Genomic DNA, 25,353 nt, shown 5'->3' on the forward strand with positions numbered 1-25,353 from the left:
ACACGCTATGCGGTGGCATGACATTCGTCTCCACCGCATTCTGACATGATCATCGAGTCTAGGTCTAGGTGAGTCTATACCGTAGGCATATCACCATGATCCATCCATAGCCTCACAAATCACCTCCCTGCACATATACCCACATGTATTTACGATCAACACTAGGTAATTATGGTTAGTATGTCCATTTCGCATTTTTTTAATTCTCGCATGTTGACCACACAGTCCACCACACATCTCACCTGTACACCTCACATCCACAACCACCTCTCTCTCTGTCTTTCTCTCCTCCTATTCTTCCCTTTCCCCACCCCCTATCCTTCCCACTCTCCCCTTTCTTCCCTTTCTTCCCTTTTCTCCTCTCTCTTAGTCACCATTCTGCTATCTCGTTGGCCATTGCCAATCTGCTATCCCATCGGCCATTGCCATTCTGCTCTCCCACCAGCTGTTGCCATTCTACTATCTCGCCAGTCGTTGCCCTCCACTCATCCCCATGGTTCGTCACCCTAGTTTTTATCCCATCGATCGTCACCATCCCAACATCCCACCAACCATCGCCGTTTCCTCTATCCCCACACCTCATCACCTTACACCATCCCCCGGGCCGTAGGGATAGTGAAATCTATAAAAAGGCCCCCTATCCCCCTGGGTTGTCACTATAGCAATTACATTCAAACTTTGTCAAAATTCTTCAGAAATCTTGCAGTCCCCTGCCCTCTTCTAGACAACAACTCAGCACTCAGTTCATGTCCTTAGCCTCCTCGTCTTCTACCAATTCCCTCGTGACTCAGTTGCCATCATTTTTCCCCATGGACCCTGAAAATGAGTTTTTTGAGTTTGAGATGCAGTGCCTGCATGAGAAGATGGCCGTGCAAGGTACTGGTATGCTGGTTCACCAAGAGCTTTGAATAGATTAGCTCATAGGACATGGAATCCTTCAAACAAAACTAGAATATATTGATGTCTAACCTTTACACTAAAGGTTTCTAAAACCTTAGAATTGTTTGTCTCATTTCCCCCCTCTTCATCCAAAATAGTTAGGGATTATGCTAAGAATAGCAAACCATGATGATTCTTTTTTTCCCATGTTGGTCCACCCTACTCCTTAGATTAATTATAAGAACTTGTTGGCATTTATTCTAACTTTTACTGAAGAGATCGTGTTGTTTAAAGAGTGAAAGATATGTAGAAGTGGATTTTTTAATTCAAGAAACACTCGGAGGTAAAGGAACTCTTATTTTCTAGCATTGGTAATATTTTTAGCATGGCTTTTGGTCGTTAGACTCTTTCTCTCTCTCTCTCTCACACACACACACACACACACACACATCCCTTTAGGGACCCTTGTGTGATTCAAGCTTGGCAACATACTGATGGATCATGAAAATAGGAAATCATATTGGAGTCTTTCATATTGGGTGATGATGTGTATGCTTGAATATTGGATGCATTTATACTCAATGGGAGAATCTTGCTTTTGGCAATGATCGGATGTCTGTCATGAATTTGATTATTGGCATGCACTTAGAAAAAGTTCTCTACATGTTTGACAACGAAAAGGGATTTTGCCTTGGAACCAAAATGGGTTGGATGTTAATGGTATCTTCCTAGACCCTATAGATTTATTAAACCTTGGGGATCTTTATAGTTTCCTTGTATGGGGACTATGTATAAGACCTAATTGGTTCTCTTGCCTTCTCTTTGGTATTGACGTCAAAAGCTTGGGGATCTTTATAGTTTCCTTGTATGGGGACTATGTATAAGACCTAATTGGTTCTCTTGCCTTCTCTTTGGTATTGACCGTAAAATTAGTTTGAGACCACATCATCGATAGTTAATGAGACGGATGACCACAGGTCTATATTGCTTGGAAAATATATGGATAACCATAGCTATATAGCAATTGTCCTCATGGCTTGGACAATATTTATTTTTCCACAATGGAATGAATTTAATTGGGAGGGAATCCTATATACAAAGATGAGGCGTGGATACTTATTTAATTTTTATGAAGGACATATTGTACTCAAGGCCACTCCAAGTTATAATCCACTTGAAACACCCCATGTGACAATAGACAATAGGAAGTCATTAGGTAGAACATGACATTTGTTAGTACTTTAGTACTTTAAGAGCTAATTACTAGTGAAAAAGAAAATGGACAGTGGTACAATGGGTACATTTTCCCTCTCCTTAGAACCTTGGTGAACTAATGGTTTGGCATGTTGTCCCAAGCAAAAGAATTCAAGGACTAGAGCTCTTTGTATTCCTCCCCTTGCGAAACCATGAAGGACTTAGCTCGAAGCGCTAATATGGTTATTGTTGATCTGTGAGCAGAAAAGATGAGCGCTTCTAGTTCGAGGGGGGACTCCTCTAAGCTTGAGACGTTGAGCACTCCTCTAAGCGATCAACCAAGGGAAGCGGACCTCCATCCACTAGTGACAATTGCCTCCAGCGAGACACTACTCAGCTAGTGACAACTGCCTCAGCGAGACGAGTTCTCTATTACTGACTAAGTGGAACGCAAAAGGTTAGCAAACTAGACTCTCTCTCTTATTTTGAAAGCTTGGAACCGTTGTCGTATCTCTTGGCAATACCTCGAGTTGTATGCATTTCATTACGAAACTCTAAATATGTGGCGTGACAATGAGGAGCCGACCATATGGTATACTCTGGTCGAAGCCCTCCACGGACGGTCGGGAACTAACTCGGACCTTATATTCAGATTTTCTTCGCAAGTGTTTACTTTGCTTCCTTTGCTCCCACCTTGCTAAACGTCGTGGATACGCCTGCTCACCCCAAAGGGCGAGTAGGAAGCCGACAGTTCTAGTGAAATGCCTCCAATGTTGCCCAATCTGCCAGCCTAAGGAAATCTGCCACCATGGATGTTTCGATTCTGGCTAATTCACTTGTCTGATTTCCTCAAACACCTCAAGATCGCCTCAACGCATCTCCTCAGCACATCTTCTCAACGCCTCAACGCATTTCCTCATCTCAATGCTAGGGAGGTTGTCAACGCATCTCCTCATCTCAATGCGGGGGAGACCGTCAACGCATCTCCTCATCGCCTCAATTCTAGAACAGAGGCCTTAGGCCAGAGGCAACGGGGATGGAAGATCCTACATGGCCTGCTCCTACATGTACTTAGCTCACGACGGCCTATGTTGCCTAAGGCAACCTTCGAGGATGGAAGATCCTACATGGCCTGCTCCTATATGTACTGAGCTCACGACAAACTCACGACGGAATGAGAAACAACAGCAGACTATCATAAGGCTGCTGTTGCTAGCCAGGTTTGTAGGAAACATCATTTTGGTGAAATTTGTCATCGTCAGGATATCCGTTCCCCTCATCTGCAGAATAATTGGTTGTGAGTCATCACACCTTTCTCTCCCTCCAGATTTTGCATTTGGCCGCCATTTTGGTTGTCTTTCCATTTGGGATGAGACCGGCGCATTGCAATTGACGGTAGGTCATGAACTTGTCGACTCGTCATTTTTCTTAAAGCATGCCTTCTCTCACGAAAATAGCATGCCAGTAAAATGGTCGTCTCACTATTCTGCAGACGTTGAAGCTCAAGAATAGCTGCAGGGGGGCATATTAGAGAGACTACCTATGTGCTGGTGTGATTGCCCACGAGATTGGCGGTCTCCATCGCCTGAGCAACTTACGATAGTTGCATCATTACCTCTAGAATATTGTTCAACTTGGCTCGGCCTGTAGATTGATGATCACGTAGCTCGACCTGTAGTTTGGTGCTCTTTGGTGAATAGAAGAGCTTGAATTTCGATCGTCTGAACCATGTGAGGCTTTCCATATAAATGCAACTAGTGTAGCATTGCTGAGTTTTCTTTTATCTGGATGAATGAATAGAGCTTGAATGGATTGTCTTTATCTGCTACTCCCGTTTGTGCGCTTCATTCCAATCTCTGCCGGTTGATTGCAAGTTTATCGCTTGAAAATTAGCATCACACCAATCGCTAAACTGTGAAACTTGTTAGCTAATTATATAAATTTTGAGACTTTCCCCACATAACTTGATTCGAAGGTGCATGAGAACGATGGCATTAGGGAGAGGTGGAGCTCAGTCACGAGTAAAAAAGAGCAATGCGATTGAATGCATGCGTCTAATAAATACGTATCATTACTGAACGAATTATGTGGCTATGAAAGGAAACTTTGAGACATCCTGTGGACGCGTGCAGCTCGGTGAACCGTGGAATGTTCGCGCAACAATGGAGTAAACTAGTAAAGATTAGCAATGCAATTGAATGTATTCGTGAAATTCTAGATAGATTCGAGGTCGCAAATCGAGACAAGTGTTTAGCTACTTGGAAGTGGCTACTTGGAAGTGGGCAATAGGTATAGGAAGAGTAATGAGCTACATCGTGAAGATTTCGAAATACGTATCATGGGAAATTAGCTGGCTGCTGGTCTATATCTCCATTCGAAATACGTCCTATATCTCCAGACTCCATTGCAACAGTCTTTATCGTCTTTTGCTGGCTGCAAGGTTCCTTTTGCTTTATGCAGATTTCTTGGAATTCTCTTGTAGCCTACATAAAGAACTCACTTGTATTCTACGTAAAGGCAGTATGCCTTTGATAGCTGCGACTCAAAATTGATTGCCATGCCCCGGTTGAAAACTCACACCAGAAATGAGTAGCCAGACCCCGATTGTTAAGTTATTTAGAGCGGGATTGGCTACGTACTGTCTACGTATACTCTCCTTATAGTTATCGTCTGCCCTCGTGAGAGCTTAGAGCTCTCGTTTCTCAATTGATGCTCGACCCACCTTAGACTCCTTGAGGGGAGCTTGAGGCAAACTACGTGCACGCAAGGCCTTATGAGTTTGCACACCTGCAGCCGCTACCTAGTAACACAACATGGCCTGATTACCTTCCACTCCTGCTATCAATATGGTCGACCTTGTGCATGGCTTTTGGTCCTTACACACTCACTCTCTCACACACATACACACACTGTGGGGCATCAACTCCCATTAGTAAGAAAACCTATCAAAATCTTAAGTATGAGATGAATTTAACAATATGCCATGAGTGAAAATTATTCAAATTAACATGGTTGTGCTCTATAAAAGAGCTTCAAATATGTTTTTACACCTTGAAATTTGGATAACACATGAAAAAGTTCCATTAATTTGAAAGGAGAGGGATTTTCATATTTTAGTGTATTTTTTGTCTTACCCCCCCTCATCCAAAAGACCCTCCCCTTGGGCCTCACATAATATGAAAAATATGAACAAATCTTAAAATCTTGTATATTTTTCAAGATATATACCTTATATTTTGTGGGAGAAGGGACACGGAATTTTCATATTTTTCCCTTGTATATTTGAAAATTTTAAAGGAAATCCATGTATATTATATATGGACCTTGTACCCCCATACCTTGGATTTTGGACGAGGGTAGTAACATATTACATATTGAGTTGGCGCCCCAGGACACACACACACACAAATCTCTACTTAAATCTTCATAGATTGTCCCCTTAGATGTTGTCTTTAGAGTAAACACTAGCGAATTTCATAGATTGTCTCCTTATATGTAGAACTTGTCTTTAGAGCAAACACTAGCATTCACTAGCATTCATGCTCTGAGCATGCTCTCTTGTTTGTTTTTAAGACTTGGTCTATTTTTTCAATGGATTTTAAAGACTTGCGACAATTTAAAATTTTTTAAGCATGATTTGGAAATTATAAGAGATGTACTTTCTATAACAATGAAAAATAAACCTTTTTTTTTCCCTCTCTAGTTTCTTGTTAGAGGTATTAGTATATGGTGAGAATCTATTAAAAAAACATAAGAATTGTATAAATATAATGAAATTATATTCATTATGTTAATATGTATAGTGAATTCATATTTAAAAGTTGATTGTTAGATTTTTAATAGCAATTTGGAGCCTCTTAGTTTACTTGCTATACCGATAGAATTTGTATATATTTACTTTTAATTTCTTTTGTTAGTTATACATGTGTGTGTGTGTGTGTGCATGGCGTGTGACTATTCGTTATCGACATAGTGTCGTATTTGGCCTTTCGGCACAATATGTTGTTCGCTTGATTTTGTCATGTAATATTTGAGCTATCTTTTGGGCCATGCATTTGTATGGTGCTTACCTCTCTGCACTGGGTTGCACCGTTCAGCTATAGGTGCAGTTAGATAAGTAAGTCTGCATTTCAACACTTGGTCGTAATACTTGACTTTTGATGTCGCTATAAGGACTCCTTCCTCTTGTTTTGAAACTAGCTCAACACTTGATCATACCATTTGGTTGCATGTGTTGTTCACCAATCTTAGAAGGGTAATAGGATTCAGTACTTGGTCATTTATTTGGCTTGTGGTGTTGTTTTCTTAGGTACATATTTTGCAAAATAACTTATCTTCGACACTTAGTCATTCATTTGGCTTTCAGTGTCGTATCTTTCATCATAGCAAAATTGTTTAGCCTTCCACACGTGGTCATTTATTTGGCTTTTGATGTCCTTGTATCTTATCATAAGATATAATAGTCTAATCTTCAACACTTGGTCATTTGTCTGACTTTAGGTGTTGTGCTTTAAATTGTTCATTGTATCTATCTAGGTCTTGACACTTAGTTGTTTATTCAACTTTTAGTGTCATTGTAGCTTGGATATGAAATGGTTGCATATGTTAATTTACTTTAAAATGCTTGTGTAGTATGATTATCTGTATGAGTGGTGATCATCTGTATGAGTTGCTTTGTATTGGCTACTAAAACACATGATTGGGTACATGTTATATGCATCACGAGAATTAGATGAGATCACTTCTAAGGTCAGGAATTTCCCCATCAGTTTGGTTCTTGATTTTTTTGTAGGTGGCGATTCCTTATGTAATTCACACTGTTGCTTTGAAGATGTTAGGTGTCTGCATATGTTAATTTACTTTAAAATGCTTGTGTAGCTTAGTAGTAGAGTGAAGATAGATCTCTATCCCTTCTCGTAAGTCCCACCCAGTGTTTGGCCAAGGGATTGGTTCATGGCCCCTACGCCCACAAGGCAATGGGACTAGATGGGACCACTTCTAAGGTCAGGTTTCTGGGCTATTTCGAAGAGAGAGGTAATGGCCTTTTTCATAGCATGCATGTTTGACTTAAAGTTAGCTCTATTCACATAGCCACAACCCCCCTCATATGCATTATGTTGAAATAAAGCTAAAAATGAAGTTAATAATTCAGATGAGGTTCAAATGTGCCACATGGTAGTAGTGAAGATAGATCTCTATCCCTCCTCTTAAGCCTCACCTAGTGCTTAGCCAAGGGATTGGTTCTTGGCCCCTACATCCACAAGGCAATGGGACTAGATGGGACCACTTCTAAGGTCAGGTTCCTGGACTCTTTCAAAGAGAGAGGTAATGGCCTTTTTTATTCCTACGTAAGAAGCATGCCTGCTTGATTGAAATTCCACTTGATGTATTCACATAGTCACAACCCCCCTCATATGCATTATGTTGAAATAAAGTTGTGCATTTTTTTCTTTATAGATTTTATATCATGTACTACACGTTGTATTCCATAAGTTTTATTAGCATGTTGTATCATGTACTTCGAGTTACATCATGCACTACATGCTAGTAACACATGGATTTTGTATATGCAGAAGTTATATTTGATTTCAAACTTCTACAGAGTTTTTTCTTCAAGATGGAAGGTTCTATTGGCTCTAAGCATAAGAGTTCATTAACATTGAAACAATGCAAGCAAGTCAACCAAGCACTTTGAGAGCAAATGCTAGAGTAAATAAATAGCTTGCACGAGAGATAGATGGAGACCATAATAGAGAGCACTGATAGGTTGAGTAATTTCAAGACCAAGGTTATACAAGACACGAAGAGGATGTTAGAACAATGTGCTCAGACCCATGAGCTTGCTAGCATTGTGAGCTGGGATTCTGATGCATTGCTTTGGGTTGAATCCCAAACTGGTGATGTTCACACATGGTTCAAGAAAATATGTGCTACAAGACCAGGATTTGCCAATGATGTCAGTGCATCATTTGAGTGCATCACAAATGGAAAAATGGGATGCATTGTGGGCTGTACATAAAAGTAAGGTCCTACGATCTGATAAGAAGAACCTTAGAATTGAGAGTTGGGAGAAGAAGTTAGCCTTAAAGTTTGGCATGGCAAAGGAGCGAGCTAAGCAACATGAGGAAGTGGGTGTTGTGGTCTTGAAAGGAAAGGTGCCTAGAGGTGAAATACAAAAGCTACAATAGCGAGCTAGTCACATAAGAAATATTATTTTTGTGACATACATGATAGATCAAGAGATCTTTCTAGGTGGAAGGATTAGATCAGGAGCATATGGAACTATCTATCGAGTCCGTCTCATAGGATCTCCTAGTTTCTTACAACACATGTGGTATGCTGGCAAGTAGTACAGGGGTACTGCTGGTGCTCATAGATGAGAAGCATGAAGAGAAGGGGCCATGCAGACAGTAAATCTTGTCCTCATCCGAGTTATTGTTGCTGCCCGAGAGGAGCCTCTCTGGACCATCACACCATACTTCAATGGTGGTAGCTTATCTCAAAATTTTCTCCAATTGCCATTAATGAAGGGTCCTTTAGGCATTATGTTGATACACACTTGGAAGGGAGGAGTTGAGAAAAAAGCACAAGCACAAGGCAAGCTAGAGGATGCAATCATACGCTTTGGTGATGTGGTGCAGAGAATCAACTTCTTTTGTGCCAACGTGCACCATTTAATCCATGCTCTTCTAGTTGGAGTAGCATGCTTGCATAAGGCCCAATGGTTCCATGCAAAATTGCATTCTGGTAACATCTTGCTTGATTTTACTCCAAATGGTGCATGTCGAGTTAGAATCATTGATTGGGGAATGGCACAAGACATTTCTGAGGATCGTAGAAAGGCCTTCGAAAAGATGAAGCGGTTATGAGATGAGAGTGATGAAGATTGGGCACAATGGATTCACCACCACGAGCAAGACCATGCTCAAAAACACTGGCTTGCACCAGAGTTACGAGTTTTTGCATTTGAAACAAGGGAGATATAGTCCACAATCAGATGTATTTGCCCTTGGTTGGGCTATCATCGAAATGGTGAGGTTTTTCTTTGATGCTGGTAATTATTTCACTCTAGGTGTTCGCATGCCTAACAGTGCACTTTTGCATGCCATTTTGGCACACGTTGGTCATAAGATGATGGTATAAAATCCATCAGAGAGGCTTGCACGTAATGAGGCAATGTGGCAACTCAAGATGCTTGGTTGTGATGGAGAGTTGGCTATGTAGCCTATTGAAGAGATGAATCTTGCTTTAAGCCTTGCAAAGTAGTTAATTGTAATAGAAGGAAAATCTAAGGATATTTATATCAACGAATATGTCAAAGCAATAAAACTCAAAGCAATAAAACTCACTAATTTGAGTATAACAACAACATATGATAAAAAGTCAAGCTCCACTTTTCAAGACAAAGAATTGTTCAAAGATTGGAAAAGTTTAAGAGACTTGGATGGGGATTCCTCTCTTTTAACATGTGACAAGGAAGGATATGTTTGCCTTTGCGCAAATAATTAGGCTTTTAGGTTGACAAGAGAAAACAAAAGGCGCAAAAGACTACAATATGTAAAGAAAGTGGCTTTTTTAAAGAAAGTACAAGCAGTGAAAAATGCCCTTAGTGAAGTTGTAAGTGTAGTGGTAGATTAAAAGCAGGTTCCCACGAAATGACTTAATGGAAGCATTTACAATCATATTCCCACATTTTTGGGTCAATGGATCTTGTGAAAGTATCAAAGCAGGTTTAAAAATTCATCTGGATGCTCTCAAAAAACACTTTGGAAAGGGCATTGATATGGATGATATGAAGTACAATGGTTTGTTGGACTTTGAAAAGCTTTATTCACAGTCTTCCCTTTTGGGGAAGTCATGCACTAGCAAAGCAACGCAATGGAAAATGTTCAAATGCAAGGTTCTATGGTTTGGCTTTGGAGTGAGCTCTCCAATAGCACATTCCTACAAGATAACATTTATGAGTACTTCAAGCTTGCAAATTTATGTCAAACGTTTATTCTTGGCTTAGTTGAGGATGAAAGGTGTTTCAGTAGTCTAGATTACTTGAAGATTACTTGAAGAATAAGCTTCACAGTAAGCTAGACGAGAGCTTAGATCTTAGCTTGAGATTGTACTCTTATTCTTATGATGTTAGCAGCTTTCCATATGATAGAGCATTAGCACTATGGAAGTTAAGTTGTAAAAGGAAAGGCTATAATCAGCTTTTTGGACTATTTGAACTCGACTTTGAGAACTTTCTTTAAATGTATTTGAAGTATATTCATTACCCTTCACGAATTTCATGCTTTGTATACTTTATAAATGCTAGATATTTCATGTCTTTTTGGATTGTCAAATAGAAAAAAGAGGTAGCTTTTGGTATTCTTAGTTTTAAATGTTGTCTATCTCATGTCTTTTTAGATTGTGAAATAGAAAAGAGAGGTAAGCATTGTGGAAGTCAAGTTGTAAAAGGAAATGCTATAATTAGCTTGTTGGACTATTTGAACTCGACTTTGATAACTTTCTTTACAATGTAGTTAAAGGACATTCATTACCCTTGATGAATTTCATGCTTTGTATAATTTATAAGTGCTAGCTATTTCATGTCTTTTTATATTGTGAAATAGAAAAAAGAGGTAGCTTTTGGTATTATTAGTTTTAAATGTTGGCTATTTCATGTCTTTTTAGATTGTGAAATAATAGGAAAGAGAGGTAGCATTTGATATTATTAGTTTCTAACATATTTGGGAACAATAAAAGTTTTTAAAATGCTCTAGAATATTTCGCCAAATTTGAAAGAAAAATTATAATAAAAGTTGAAATTCGCCAATGATTTGAAACTTTAAAAAATAATGTATGAAAAAATTTGCCAATATATTATAATACTATATTACTATACCTTCAATAAAAACATCCCTGACTGGCTCCTCCTCCTCTCCATGGGCAAGACTCACAAAAGCCCTACAGTTCTATAGTGCGCCCATTATCAGGCACCAAGTGGGTACAGCCACATGAAGGCCGAGCAGTTCTCCCGTGCCATCAAATGGAGCAGCAATTATTCGAGGCAATGGCCCAGCTCCCACAATTGGCATGAAGAATTCTACAGAGACGGCAGGAATAGGCCTCTCAACTCTCCTCAACTCTACTCCAGGCAGAGCTCTTCGCATGTGACAGGGCAAATTGCCCTCGATCGAGCAGAGGAGTACCGCAACAAGGCAGAGGAGCTCAAACTCTCAGTCACCAAGCTCAAGGATGAGCTCGCCCTGCAAGTCTAAACACTCATGGACTGGGTTGACAAGGCAGAGTCCCACCTCCAAGAACAATGAGCACAAGCAGAGGCACAACAAGCAAGGACTCAAGATGGCTATGACTGCCAGATCTAGCAGGCCCTCCAGGATCTCTTGGCACAAGAATGGGCACTAACTGTGTCAATGTAGGAAGAGCCTTGGCCACCTAGAGGATATCGGGTTAGACAGGGAGGTCTCCACACAGTTAGCCACATACACACTCACCCCACGCATTGTCCCCCAAACCTCCAAATGCACTTTGATGCCCTCTGCGCACAGAATCTCATCTTCCACTCAACCTCACTGCTCCCTCCTAACTCCCTCCAAACCATCCTCTACCCATAATCTCGATCATTGCTGCCCCATTCTCACCATGTCTTACATCTCACTAGACCTTTAGCCATCTAGTCTCCCTCTCCTTCGTCCCTCTGACCTCCAAACCCTTGCTGCCCACCCAATTTTGCTTAACTTCCAGGCATGGTGTCGGGTCATCATAGAGTCCACAAATTATCCTCAGGACGATGACGTGATGCAATTAGACAAGCTCAAGGAACTCAACCCGTGGGTTTGCACTCTCGACAGTCTTCAAACTAGCATCAATTGGATGTAGACCTATGGCTGAGCCTCTGCAATACACATGCAAGGGCATATCGTGGCTTACTGCTCCAATGCCTACCATCCCCTTGGCATAATAATACTTTACAACCGGGTGCTACAAGCTCTCCAAGGCTCCCTTGAGTCCTTGGTTAGCAATTTTGATACAATCCACGTAGCATACCTCGAGAAAGTTGTCGAGGAGGGCCAAGAAGCCATAACCGTATTTAATTCTTTTGCCTCACCTACCGAGCTCCCACAACCACCTCCAATTGATCCCATTGCCCAACCCACCTAGCAAGCCACCCAACCCGTCCCACCCCCCCTTCCTTGCAAAAATCTTCCTGAATACTCTTCTAATGCCTCCAAAAATAGCATCGCATAGCACGAGACCTTCCCGTCCATCTCATCTACTACCCCAGTCAACGTCCTAGATGAATCCCTAAATACTTTGCTCAAGTTAGCCCATTTTGTACATACGCCCACTGACACAGTGCCCATAGGGGAAATGGTGGAGGAACCAATGCCAATGGTAGATGATGAGGTTCCTCCAGCTCCTCCCTTCTCCCTGCCAGAAGATGTACAGTGGTGGAGGGATTTTCCTCCAAAGTACAATTTTCCAAAAGAGATGACGTAGGAGGGATTTTGCTTTTGCCTTCAGTCCTTCAATGACACGTACGACTCCGCCCACTATTGTGGTAGTGGTCCACTTCAACCACCTTATTCTCTTACTCCTCCACGATCTCCCCACCCACAATCAGTTGATTGATGACAAGCTCCACAATCTCAACAATCAGATTATCTTTAACCTTGACATCGGCCCCACGATTAAAATTTCCCCAGCCAGAGTTTCGCAAGTATGGCTAGTAGCTCGTGGAACACATCTCACTAAGAATGAGATAAACTCCCTATAGATGGTAGGATTTGTTCTACACAAGGCACCGATAGAGTGTCATTCCAATGCATCTGCACTCAGATATCAACTGGGAGTCTCGAAAGCTGCCAGCTAAAAGGATCCATTCTACCCTTGCTCTAGAAGCAACAGTAAAGGACCACATAGTATTGAAAGCCTTGAAACATGATAGAGACTAAAAACTCTAGAGTGATAGGGGAAAGTTATAATGTCAACGTTGCCAAGAACCCAGCATGTAGTTGTTAGGATTTCATGGATCGAGTGATGGAGGGGAAGGCATTCCTTGCATGCAAGCATTCGTATTTTGTGTACCTCCGTGTGCTTAGGATGGATTCCAATGTGAACATGTTCATACACAAACCCATGCTTTCAGATCACAATTTGCAAGTCATTTTCGGCAACATGAGAACATTTCCCAGAACCCCACATATGTAGCAAAACTATTTATTTGCTTTTTTCCTTGGATCATAATTCCAACTGCAATTATGTATCATACACCAATATCGTGGAGAATTTTGGAGTGTTGTGTCCTTTGTAATGTTGGGTTCGATTCACCAAAAAAATGTGTGATTAGCATGGACTTGAATGCATTGCTTGTTCTTCTTTTGTAGAAGTATTGTTGTTCTTAATGGTTTCTTCTTCTTTCACAAAACTGGAGTACAAACCCTAAACCATCATTGTTAATTGGCCAATGATTGCAAAAGCCATCATGCAAAAATAGAATGCAAGGCTTTTGAATTTACAAATCACATGCCATGTACAATTGCTAAAGACCAGAGAGAGAGAGAGAGAGGGGGGGTGAGAGAGTTATATGCACTCATGCAGGTGCGCATGCGCACACACACACACACACACAAAGATAGAGAGAGAGTGTGTGTGTGAGAGAGAGAGAGTGAGTGAGTGAGAGTGAGAGTGAGAGAGAGAGAGGGGGGGCGGGTGATAGAGTTATATGCACTCCTGCGTGCACACACACACACACACACACACACACACACACACACAGAGGCAGGGAGGGAGGGAGGGAGGGAGGGAGGAAGGGAGAGAGAGGGAGGGAGGGAGGGAGGGAGGGAGGGAGGGAGGGAGGGAGAGAGAGAGAGAGAGAGAGAGAGAGAGAGAGAGAGAGAGAGAGAGAGAGAGAGAGAGAGAGAGAGAACAATTTTAATGTGGTAGGAACAATCCCAAGATGCCTCAAAGGAATATCCCACGATCCAAGTGTTGAACCTAGGTGGACTCAACCTTGAATAGTTCATAGAGATGTCACACAGAGAGAGAGAGAGAGAGAGAGAGAGAGTTTCACACACACACACACACACACACACAGGGTTGGAGGGACTCACAGAGAGAGAGAGAGAGAGAGAGAGAGAGAGAGAGAGAGAGAGAGAGAGAGAGCATTTTTAATATGGTAGGAACAATCCCTCAAAGGCATATCCCATGATCCAAGTGTTGGACACAGGTGGACTCAACCTTGAATAGTTGAGAGAGATGTCACAAAGAGAGAGAGAGAGAGAGAGAGAGAGAGAGTTGAGACTAGAATAGGTGGAATAAGAAATATTGGGTTGACAAAAAAAAATTGTTCCAAAACTCGCTTGAAAAACTCGCTCCTCACACACACTCAATCCAAAATTAGCATTGCACTAGGTAAAGTTTGGGACATTACACCTTGCATGCAGCGCATCCGGTGTAAGATGGACACCAAAATGTGCACAAGTCTAGATCTATGTTAGAACAAGGCATGTGCAAAGTTTCATCTCAATCCAAAAAATCCGCACCTATATTTGGTCAGTACACGCTCAACTTTTTTAAGACTTGCACCTAGTATGTTTGTGGAAAAATGCAGGGCATCCTACATCTATTGGCCACCAAAATTTGAATGGGTCTAGATGCAAGTTAGTATGAGGCTTGTGCAAATTTTCTTTCCCATTTGATAAGTTCACATGAGTATTTGATTAGTGTAGGTTTAGACCATTTTTTTGACACGTGCAACTACTAGGAGGTGCATGGAAAATGTAGGGCACCTAATCTTTAGGCGGCACATCTGGCAGCATCAGTTGACCACCAAAATTTTCCTAGATCTATATCCATGTTAGTAGAAGGCCCATGCAAAGTTTTGTCCCCATCCGATAAATTCACATGCATCTTTTGTCAATACATGCACTATTGTTTTACACATGCACATAGGAAGTGCATGGAAAATTTGGGGCATTCCACCTTCCATGCAATGCATCTGGCGTTAATTGGCCACAAAACATTGCACGGGTCTAGATCTATGTTATTAAGAGGCCCATGCAAAGCTTTGTCCCAATATGATAAACCCAAATGCATCTTTTGTTAGTAGATGAGCATTTTTTTACACATGCATGGAAAATTCAGGGCATTCCACCTTCCATGTGGTGCATCCGCCGGTGTCAATTGGCCACCAAAATTTACACAAGTATAGATCTATGTTATTGCAAGTCTCATACAAAGTTTCATCCCCATATGATAAAACCAAATGCATCTTTCTTTAGTACATGCACTACTTTTTACATAGCAAGTGAATGGAAAATTCAGAGCATTCCACCTTCCATATGACGCATCTGGCATCATTTGGCCACCATAAATTTCTCTGGTCTAGATCTATGTTAGTAAGAGTCCCATGTGAAGTTCCATTCCCATATGATAAACCTAAATGCATGTTTCTTCAGAACGTGTGTTATTTTTTACACGTGCACAGTAGGAAGTGCATGGAAAATGTGGGGCATTCCACCTTCCATGTAGCGCATCTGATGTCTGATGACCACCAAAATTTGCACGGGTCTAGATCTATGTTAGTACAAGGTTCATGAAATTTTTGTCCCCGTCTAATAAATCTAGATGTGTATTTGGTTAGTACATGCACTATATTTTACACGTGTACCTAGGAAGTGCATGGAAAATTTGAGGCATTCCACCTTCCCCCTAAGAAGGAGTCAAAAGTTCCACCATTAAGAAGGATAATAATAACATCATGAAACAATACAATCTTCGAAAATATGAAAAAGAGGCAAGCTTGTGCTTATTATGCATAGCTAATATAATCATAGTCGAGATGAAATTAACAAACGATACAATTTCCTCCATTGGCAAACAATATGAAAGAGGTAAGCTTGTGTTGATCAGGCACATCTTCAAATTCCACCAACCCTTTGTCTGAATATGTCTGTGTAGTCTCAACGGTGACTCACGTGTCATGATGATGATCTTGAAGGAATGCCGATAGAGCCTCCACTCCAAGCTACTCCTCGTGAGAGCAATGCAAGGCACGAGTCATCCACATGTGTCACTCAAGAGGCTCTTGGATTGTTGCAATGTGTTTCCATGAGAGAAAGAGGGAAGGTGGAGAAGGAAGAAGAAAGGGAAGAAGGGAGGGAGAAGGAGAAGGGAAGAGGAGAGTGAAGGGGGATGGAGTGTCAAACACAAAGGCACTACAAGGGAAACAAGAGAACACCCAAAGACACTCTTGGAAGAGAAGAGGGAGCTTGTATTCCAAACTTGTGCATAAAACAATGAAGACCAAAGTCAACCATTTGGCCTTTTATACAAGTCACCTTTTGAAGGGAGGGCCAACCCTTTTCCTTTTTGCACTTTCCCTTTCTTCACACTCATAAGGCTCTTGGGCCCACAAGGTGCCAAGGCATCTTTACTACACCTTTCCATCTCTCTTCTATTATTCCACTCTTGTGTGTTGGAAATAGCACTTGTGTTAACCATATAAGAGCACCAAATAGCGCCTCATGCCTCCAAGTCCTAAGCCATTTGAGGCTCAAAACCTATATACGAGGCCCAAAACCTAGAGTGACAAGGCCGATCTTAAGCTATTTGCGACTTCAAACCCGTGAGGCCTTAAACCACTTGGGTTATTTGTGGCTCAAACCCTGTGGAGCTTGCACTGTACTCCCTCCATGGCTGCAACCATTAAAGTAAATCATGAAGCCTAATCACCTCTAATCACTCATTACCTTGAATTTCTGCAACTATACTCTGTGGATGTTAACATGTCCCGTTCTTGTTGTTGCTGAGCTGCCCTCAGATCAGCCGTGCTGGAGGAGGTGGGTGGAGAGGACCATGTGGAGGACTGCGTAGTGATCCAATTGGTGGGGAGTGAGCCGAGTCAGGTACGAGTGAAAATTCCAAAAATGGGTGGTGTGCATGTCCTTGTATGTGTAGATGTGATGGCCATGGAGAGTGCGGACTCGTAGGTAGAGGCTTATTTGAGTTTTTGAGTTTTGATTGGTTTCCCTTGCAAGGTGGACCACTCAATCATCCCCCAAAAGGATGGAGCTGGCACTCCTACTGTTGTGTTCTTGATATTTTTCCCACACTCCCCTGTCGTGCCCCTAGCCATCCTTGACATTGCACTCTGCTGCGTGGTGGAATCCTTCTAATTGCCCATATGGTATTGTGAATTTTAGTCTCCACCACCTTCTCTAGAGATATATCGACTGTCGTGGGCTCCGTTTCCACTTGTTTCGCTACGTTTCAAAGTTGAGTTGTCTTGCTCCTTTCTTGCGAGGCTAGTTTGTTGCCACAAATTGAGAGAGAGAGAGAGAGAGAGAGAGAGAGACACAGAGAGAGAGAGAGAGAGAGAGAGAGAGAGAGAGAGAGAGAGAGAGAGAGAGAGAGAGAGACAAAGAGCTAGGGTATGGAAGAGGAGTTGAGAGAGAATGAGAGCTTGAGAGAGATGTGGGGGGGTAGGGGGTCTTTATATAGTTGATGTTTAACAAATAGCATTCAATGAGTATTTAATGCAAGAATAGGTGTAAGGGTGAAGATGCCACTTTTTATAATTTGTTTGTTGTGAAATATTTTAAAAAAACAACTATACCCCCCACCTTCACCCCAAAAAACAAAAAAATCTTTTAAAACCCACCAAAAAATGAGCATCTTGGCTCTTGGCATAGCAATTGTAATTATGTAACAATTAGAAAGTGTAGGTGATTTGTGTGAAAGGCAAGCAAGCCTGTAGAAAAACATGAAAACTGGTAAAAATTATATAGAATTTTTGCCAAATAGTAAAACAGCCATAACTTTTTCGTAGCAACTCTGATATCCAAACTTTTTGAAGAAAAATCGACAACATAACTAGATCTACGCATGAAGCAACGTTGGCCAAATTTGGAGTCGAAGGCCCTCAGGGCCATCTTTGCTAGGGGGTAAAAACTTTAGTGCAAATTTTTTCATTTGAACATTTTTGATATATTTTTTGGGATGAAAATAACAAAAAAAGGGCAAAGTTGGCACCCTTTGCCCTTTTTTTGATTCTTTTTATTAAAAAAAGTATTTTTTTTTAAAAGTAGATTTTTTATAAAAACAAATAAATCTCCAAAAAAAGGGTGAAGTTGGCGCCCAGAGGAGGGTTCCGATGCCCTCCTCTAGGCACCAACTTCATCCTTTTTTTTGGAGATTTAAAAAAAAATTATTAAAGATTTTTTTATAAAAAGGAAAAAATTTAAAAAAGGGGCGATGTTTGGCGCCCAGAGGAGGGTGCCAAACATGGCCCCTTTTTAAAAATATTTCCATAAAAAATAGTTAAAAAAAACAAGCTTAAAAAAAAAAGGTGCCGTGGACCTATGCTGACTGTAGCATTGGGTGACTCATGGGGTTAACCCTTAATAGACACAAAAATCAAACTCAACCCAAAAATATAACCACCTCAAGTAGACACCGACTAACCTTGGGTCTTTGGCCCTTAGCAATCAACTAAAGTCTCTAAGGTTTGCTTTCAATTATCTCCTACCAACACCTTCCGTTGAAAGACTAGGACATTACGGAACTCCTCAAATAGAAAGCAAGACAACCGATTATAGGAACGGCCACGCAGCTCCTAATGTTAATCGGAGTCTAGAAACATATCCCATCAAAGCCAACTGCCAATTTGCTCCCAAATAAAACTTTGCCACGATAAGCCCTTCCAAACTGGCAATTCTACAACAAGTGCTGCACAAATTCCATTGCTTTCAAGAAGACTCCTGAAGAGGCGAAATAGGGATTACACCTTACCAAGGAGAGAGATCACATAGTCGATGAATTAGACACCTTTAATAGCTATATGAAGAGCCGCTTGCTAGTCTGCGTAGTCCATGGGTCTATATGAACACTTGAATAGGGCGGCCTACTGACCTGAGTGGCATTACTTGTGCCAATAACAAAACTTTCCACAAATTGCCAACGTTAAGGCATGATAATACACCACTATGCATTAAGGATCAATTGTGTCCAATTGCAAATTATGTATATAATGTTATATAGTTTGGTGGAAATACACATATGGTGGTTTTAGGTTGCTTTGATTCACAACTCGTGACAACTAAGAGTGCAAACAACAGACCGATAGATGATCTTTGCGTGGGGAATGATGTTTCCTCAAAAACATGGGGAGCATGTGTTTTACAACTTGTCCCCAAAATACATGGGGAAGGATATATCCTCAAACACATGAGGAGTAGGTGGGTTATAGATATAATTGCCCTCTAAGGTCAATTGGATCACTTGCTTACCTTTTAAAAATAAGATAATGGCATTGGAACACTGTATTAGGAAATTTGGCAATTTTCGTATAGTTTGGGAATTCCCAATATGTTTAATATTTGGCCACATGGTCAAATCTAAACCCATTACTTGAGATTGGAATCCATCCTAAACACCATATTAGGGAATCCTCCCAAGACCCACTTTCAAATATGGGTTTAATTTTTTGCCACATGGTCAAATCTTAAACCCTTACTTGAAACTGGGACTTGGGAGATTCCCAAATTCTCCAATATAGTGTTTTGCAATCAATGAGGTTAATTACTTGAATGTGCATGATCTACTTGGAAGAATATGACTTTATTAAGGGTAGTGCATTGGACTTTCAATCTGCCATTTCATCAAAATATAGGCAAAATATCCTCTATAAAATGGCTTTGGTGCTTTATTGTTAAAAAAAATGGGGAGAGTCTCTTGCATATTCACTGCTGTTAAATACTCAATGGGGTACTCATGCTACCTCCTTTGTGGTCATACTACCACATAGATGTTGGTAGTCATAAAAGAATTTCTTAAAATATGTGAATGAGTTCAAAGTGTGGGAACTTCTTATGGAACATTTGGAAGCTGATGACTAAAAGATTGAGTTACCCTATGATATACCTCTTACTAAGGATATATCTTTGATTTGATTTGTAAATGTATTTGATATTGTGACATCGATAACAAGTGGAGCTTTGCATTGAAGCCTGCAATCCCACATTAAGAGGTTTTTGTTCTAACATATCTTTTTTGTGGATGGATGCAGGTGAGTGGAGGTCCTTCGATATCATCTGCTCTCTACAATGATGGTCAGATTAAATATTCCTTAGCTATGCTAAGTTGAACGATCTGGTTGTAAACAAACCTTACTTCTTTGGCCAAGTATTTCGTGCCTTGTATAGTGGAAATCATGTACCTTCTTGTAATGAATTTTTTAAGTTTTCTCTAGCTTGTCTTTTTATGACATGTCCTGAATGGATTGAGATAGATTGTGTTGGTATTGAAATGTCACACACACACACACACACACACACACACACACACACACACACACACACATACACACACACACTTACTATCCCTTCCTCCATTGGTCTGTCACTTGCTCATTAGCTCTCCCCCTGACAACAACACCCCCCCCCCTCTCCCCCCTCCCCCCTCCCCCTCTCCCCAAACCCCTCTTTTAATTTCTCTCCCTAGTAGTTCCCTCTTTTCACCCACTCTCCATTCATTTCCCTTCTTAAATTTCCCCCTCCCCCCTCCTTTCCCCTTTTCCCCTAATTTTCTCCATATTTTTCCTACCATTGTTTCTAAATTTTCTTCCTAAAATTGTCTCCTAAAATTTTAATATATATATTTTTTGCCTATTTTTCCTAATTATTTTATGTTTCTCCTTAAATTTTGCTAATTTCTTCTAAACTCTTCCTATTCCACTTTCTATATGTATTTGTACTTACTCCTATTTCTTGTTTTCTAGTATATTTTTTTTACTAGCACTACTTAAGTTTTTACTATCTTATACCTTACTAAACTTTAAGTAATCTATGTTTTTTTCTATTCTAAACCCCCTTTTTTCCCATCTTCGTGTCTCTTTTAAATTAAATTTCCCGCAGTGCTTTTTGCATTACTTGGCATGAGTGCAAATGCCCCCGCCTCCCAATGTTTCCTAACCTCCCAACTCTCTCCCCAACTTTACCTTCCTCCCCCCTATATATAGGCCTACTCTAACCGTGTCAAATCCCACGGGCTAAAGACCTCTGGGTTAGGCCCTATTCTATTTGTTCTTTTTTGCCTAGTCCCTACTCGCTAGCACCTACTACCATAATTTCCCCCACTCCTTGATTTTTGCAGTACAAGGTGTCTGTGGCCTTATTTTCTCTTGGGCCTCACCCTCCTCTCCTACCCGACCCTCCTGACTTTGCTCACCCCTCCCTATTTAAACCCCCTCTACCATTTACCCCGTCACTTACGCTTAGTCTACCCACTACCTAAGTGCCCAATGACCATGTGTTGCGCTTACTGCTTACCATATTAGATGATTGCCACTGGTCAGTAGCCTAGTATTGCCCTCGGTGCCTTGCAGAACATACTGCTTCCATGTTCGTCCCTCGTACATTGCGACAAAAGCTATAGCGCTTTTGGAAGCTTTCTCCCTCTCTAGAGTTCTGAGAACTTTTGACCCTCTGTAGTCCTGCGGCTCTCCCCTCGAAAGCCCATCACAAGGTTGTCTTCTCCACTCCCCAGTTTACCACACATGTGCTTCATCGCAATAATGCCCCCCACACCTTTGTTGTACGATGCTCCGCCCTCCAATTACCGGTCTACTCGACCTTGTGATCACAGGCCTGCATAATACACACGTGTACCCCCCCCTCTTTTCTTGCTTCGTTTTCCTCCCCCCCCTTGCCCCCCTGTTGTTTTCACTTTGTTTGTTTCTTTTCTTGTATTTAATTAAGCCCCCCCCCCCTTTTTTTCCAATATTAATATGTAAGTTTCCCCCCTTTTCTATATATGTTTACTTCTAATTTTCCCCTCTTCTCAAAATTCTCCCCTTCTATATATTTACATCTAATCTTCCCCTCTTCTCAATGTCCCCCCTTTTAGTTATTTACACCTAATTTCCCCCCTTCTCAATATTAATATCTAAGTTCCCCCTTTAATTTTGCGCTACATCTCAAAAAAACCCATGCCTCTCTATCATTTTTTACCCCTTCCCCTCTCTTTTTACTCCCTCTCTAGGTTAACCCTTTTTCCTTCTCTCCCCTAATATTTAGTCCCTTGTTAGTTACTCTCTTTCCTTCCCTTAATTTAATCCCTTCCCCTTCACACCTTATTCCTATCTTCATTTAATAAAATACTTGTGGCTCTAGGTGCAAAATTTTAGGTCTTCTTTGCTCTATTCCTATAACTACTTTAAGCTTAGTTATTATTATTATTATTATTTTTCATTATTGTTCTAAACATTTAAGTTTAAGGCCTTTCTAAATTTGTTGCATTTATGCTCATTACTCCCGAATAGTCCATCCCCTCCTAATGGGTTTTTTTCAATTTCTACCTTAACATAGTACTCCTTCTGCTTTCCCGCACCTGGCTCCATATGTAACTATATCCCCTTATATCCCCCCTTTTTTCTCCCTCTTTAATCATAATGCTCCTTCCACTCGTATAAAATCCATCTGTTACACTTCAATTTTTTACATAGTGCTGGTTAAGTTTATAGCTAGGCTTCTAATTTATTGTGACCCCGATAACAAGGGAGGAGGGTTTATGACCCCTGTCTTCCCAATTTAAGGTAACGTGGTTCTTATCATGTTTTCTTGTTTGATGGTGGCAGGTAAGCAGACTCCCCTCTTGAATAAAAGTGATGCTTGCCAGGACTTATGCAAGCTCAACTTCTATACAGTTTCCACAAAGACATGTCTACAAAAGGGCCCACTGCTAGTTTCCTTTACAAACAGGGATTCATCGACTTGTATAAAATTTTTTGTTAATTTGTCCTATTTCATTGTCTAGCTTCGCTCTTTTGTCTTTTCACTATGCAAAGGGGTGTTGTAAAATCTTCCACACACACACACACACACACACACACACACACATCCTCTGTGTGTGTGTGTGTGTGTGTGTCTCTGTGCCTCAGAAAGGCCTCTATCTTTCCCCTTGTATCTTTCTCTTTTTTGTTTGTAATGAGGGTTTTTGTGATATGAATGTAGGTCTCACAAACCCTAACTTTGTACGGTATCCTCAATCCACATCCTAGCAAGGATGGCATCACTCGTATTCAAGCAAGATGACATCGTCATCTTCTATGATGACAAATATGATCCCGTGGCTCAGGCGTGCATTTGCCAGACACATGAGTTAGAAGGCATTCGATTCGGCAACGTTGGTGTCATCATTTTGTGCATGTATGATAAGGTCCCATTGAAAGGAATCAACAAGGATGGGGCTGAAGTGGACCTCAAAGAGAACACGTTACTTGTGTGGCCCATTAAACAAGTGGTGAGCTCTTCTATCATGTCCTTCTTTGTTTGCATAAGCTTAGAGTGGGCTTTGTTGGATTTTCCTGAACCCATTTTACCAATTTATGTGAATAGAGACTTAATGACATAGCCTAGCTTGATGATGAGGACATGCCTCTGACGGGGGGTGCAACTTCCGTGAGAGGAAGACTGCGTGGTCCTAGGGGTGCTACTTCAATGCAAGGGGGAGGTAGACGAAGAAGGACAATTTGGCTTGATCCCTCAGATGTGTAGACTCTTATCGGTGCATCATTGATGGGAGGCTTATCCTTGGAACTTTGCGGAGCCTTGGTGACATCTGTTGGGGCTAATGCTGGCAAAACTAAGAAGGATTCCAAAGGAAAGAGGAAACTTGTGATGCGAGAGAGTTCAATCAAAGAAGAGGAGGAGGAAAATGAGGATAGTTCCTCCAGTGAGCGTAGAGAAAGTGTGAGGACACCCTCTTCCTAGGGGCGATGCAGCAAAGGCAGAGGTCGATGTGCACCAAAGAGATTGGCCAGAGAGGAGTCTGAGGATAATGACAAGGAGGGTGTCCTTGGAGAGATGGCACTGAGCGCCTCCTCCGACAAGACAATTGTGCGGGAGTGCATCGAGGACTAGCTACAATCATTCAGTGTGAGTAGTTCAGTCTTTTGAAGGTCTATAATCTCAAGGCACGGAGTGAGAACAAATGTTTGGGCTAAATAAAAAATTTTCCTTTGCAGGTGGAAAAAATTATCCCTCTGCCCCCGATCCCCTTGTGTCGATTGATCCCAATGCCCACTATCCCCTAGATCACATCCCGCACCCAAGAGATGCAGGAAACATTCTTCTCATGTGGGTACTTGCCGGGTTTGGGTGTCTTCATTGTGTCCACTGCCACACCAAAGGTGCAAAAGAGAGATGTGGAAGAGGATGTGAAAAGGGAGTGGAATGTGCACTGGCTCTGAAAGCATGAAGAATTGAGGAAGAAATTAGGAACACAGAGTGGGCATTCTTGTCCAATTCCTTATTTTACATTTGGGATGGGAACCATCACGAGATGGATGACCGAGATAAGGACATGTAAGTATTGTAGTCCATTGATTTGGGTGATTCAACATTAGTAGCGATGTTTCGTTTGTTTTCAACTCATGAATTCTTTTTTTTCTTTTGAGTGCCAACTTTTTCTAATGATGAGCGCATGCATATACACATCCAATGCTGTTTAGTAGAGGTGCCCTCAAATGATGAAGGAGAGTTGTTGTTTACATTATCAAGGACGAATAGGTGAGTTCGATGATTCCTGATGAATGCAATGTGTCTTTAGCTACCTCACCCTCATTGAAGGATTGTTTAATATGTTGCTTTCAACTCTAGGCTAGCACAGAAGGGGGTTATCACCACCACTTTTCCGGACCTCATTTGCGAGGCCAGAGTGTTGGGTGTTGTATCAGATGTGGCAATCCACCGAAGATTGTCAATTGAGCTGAAACAGTGGCTGGACACCCATAAAAAGAAGGCAGCTACAAAAGTGCATTGGTACAAAAACCCTCTTCCAGTCATCGCACAGGTGATGTGGAAGGTAAGAATCAATAATGGGACACTTTTCCCTTTCCTTCTCTAGTTTTTATAATATGTTTGATGACAAGGCAACGAATGCATGTGCAGGACACGTATGACAAACACTTGTGTCTAGTCATGCACAACCGCAGTGAGTTGTCGGATGCTAACTTTCGAAAGAAATGGAGCGAAGCATACTACAGTGTGAACGACAAGCTCTTGAAGCATACATGTTGACTCCTGAAGTTGGTTGACCCTACACTAGGGGCAAGATGGTACAAGTGAATTGTGGGGATTGCATGTGTAATGACTACGATTAGATGACAAGCTTGCATACGAAGTGATTGTTTATTGAAACCACTTTTGGTTTGCAAGATTATCACCACTCTGGATTAGGGGATAAAGCCCTTGGGGGTGATCAATGAGGAGAGGCTGT

The 25,353-nt window shown here is 41.3% G+C and overlaps 1 pseudogene; it reads left to right on the forward strand.

The window, feature by feature from the left end:
• Positions 1-23,139: 23,139 nt before the first annotated feature.
• LOC147881562 (uncharacterized) lies at positions 23,140-25,154 on the forward strand (annotated as a pseudogene).
• Positions 25,155-25,353: the final 199 nt, after the last annotated feature.

This window comes from Dipteris shenzhenensis, chromosome 31, assembly GCF_047967505.1.
Source record: "Dipteris shenzhenensis isolate YYH24624 ecotype China chromosome 31, Dip_SZ_1.0, whole genome shotgun sequence".
In the NCBI taxonomy this organism is placed as follows: Eukaryota; Viridiplantae; Streptophyta; class Polypodiopsida; order Gleicheniales; family Dipteridaceae; genus Dipteris; species Dipteris shenzhenensis.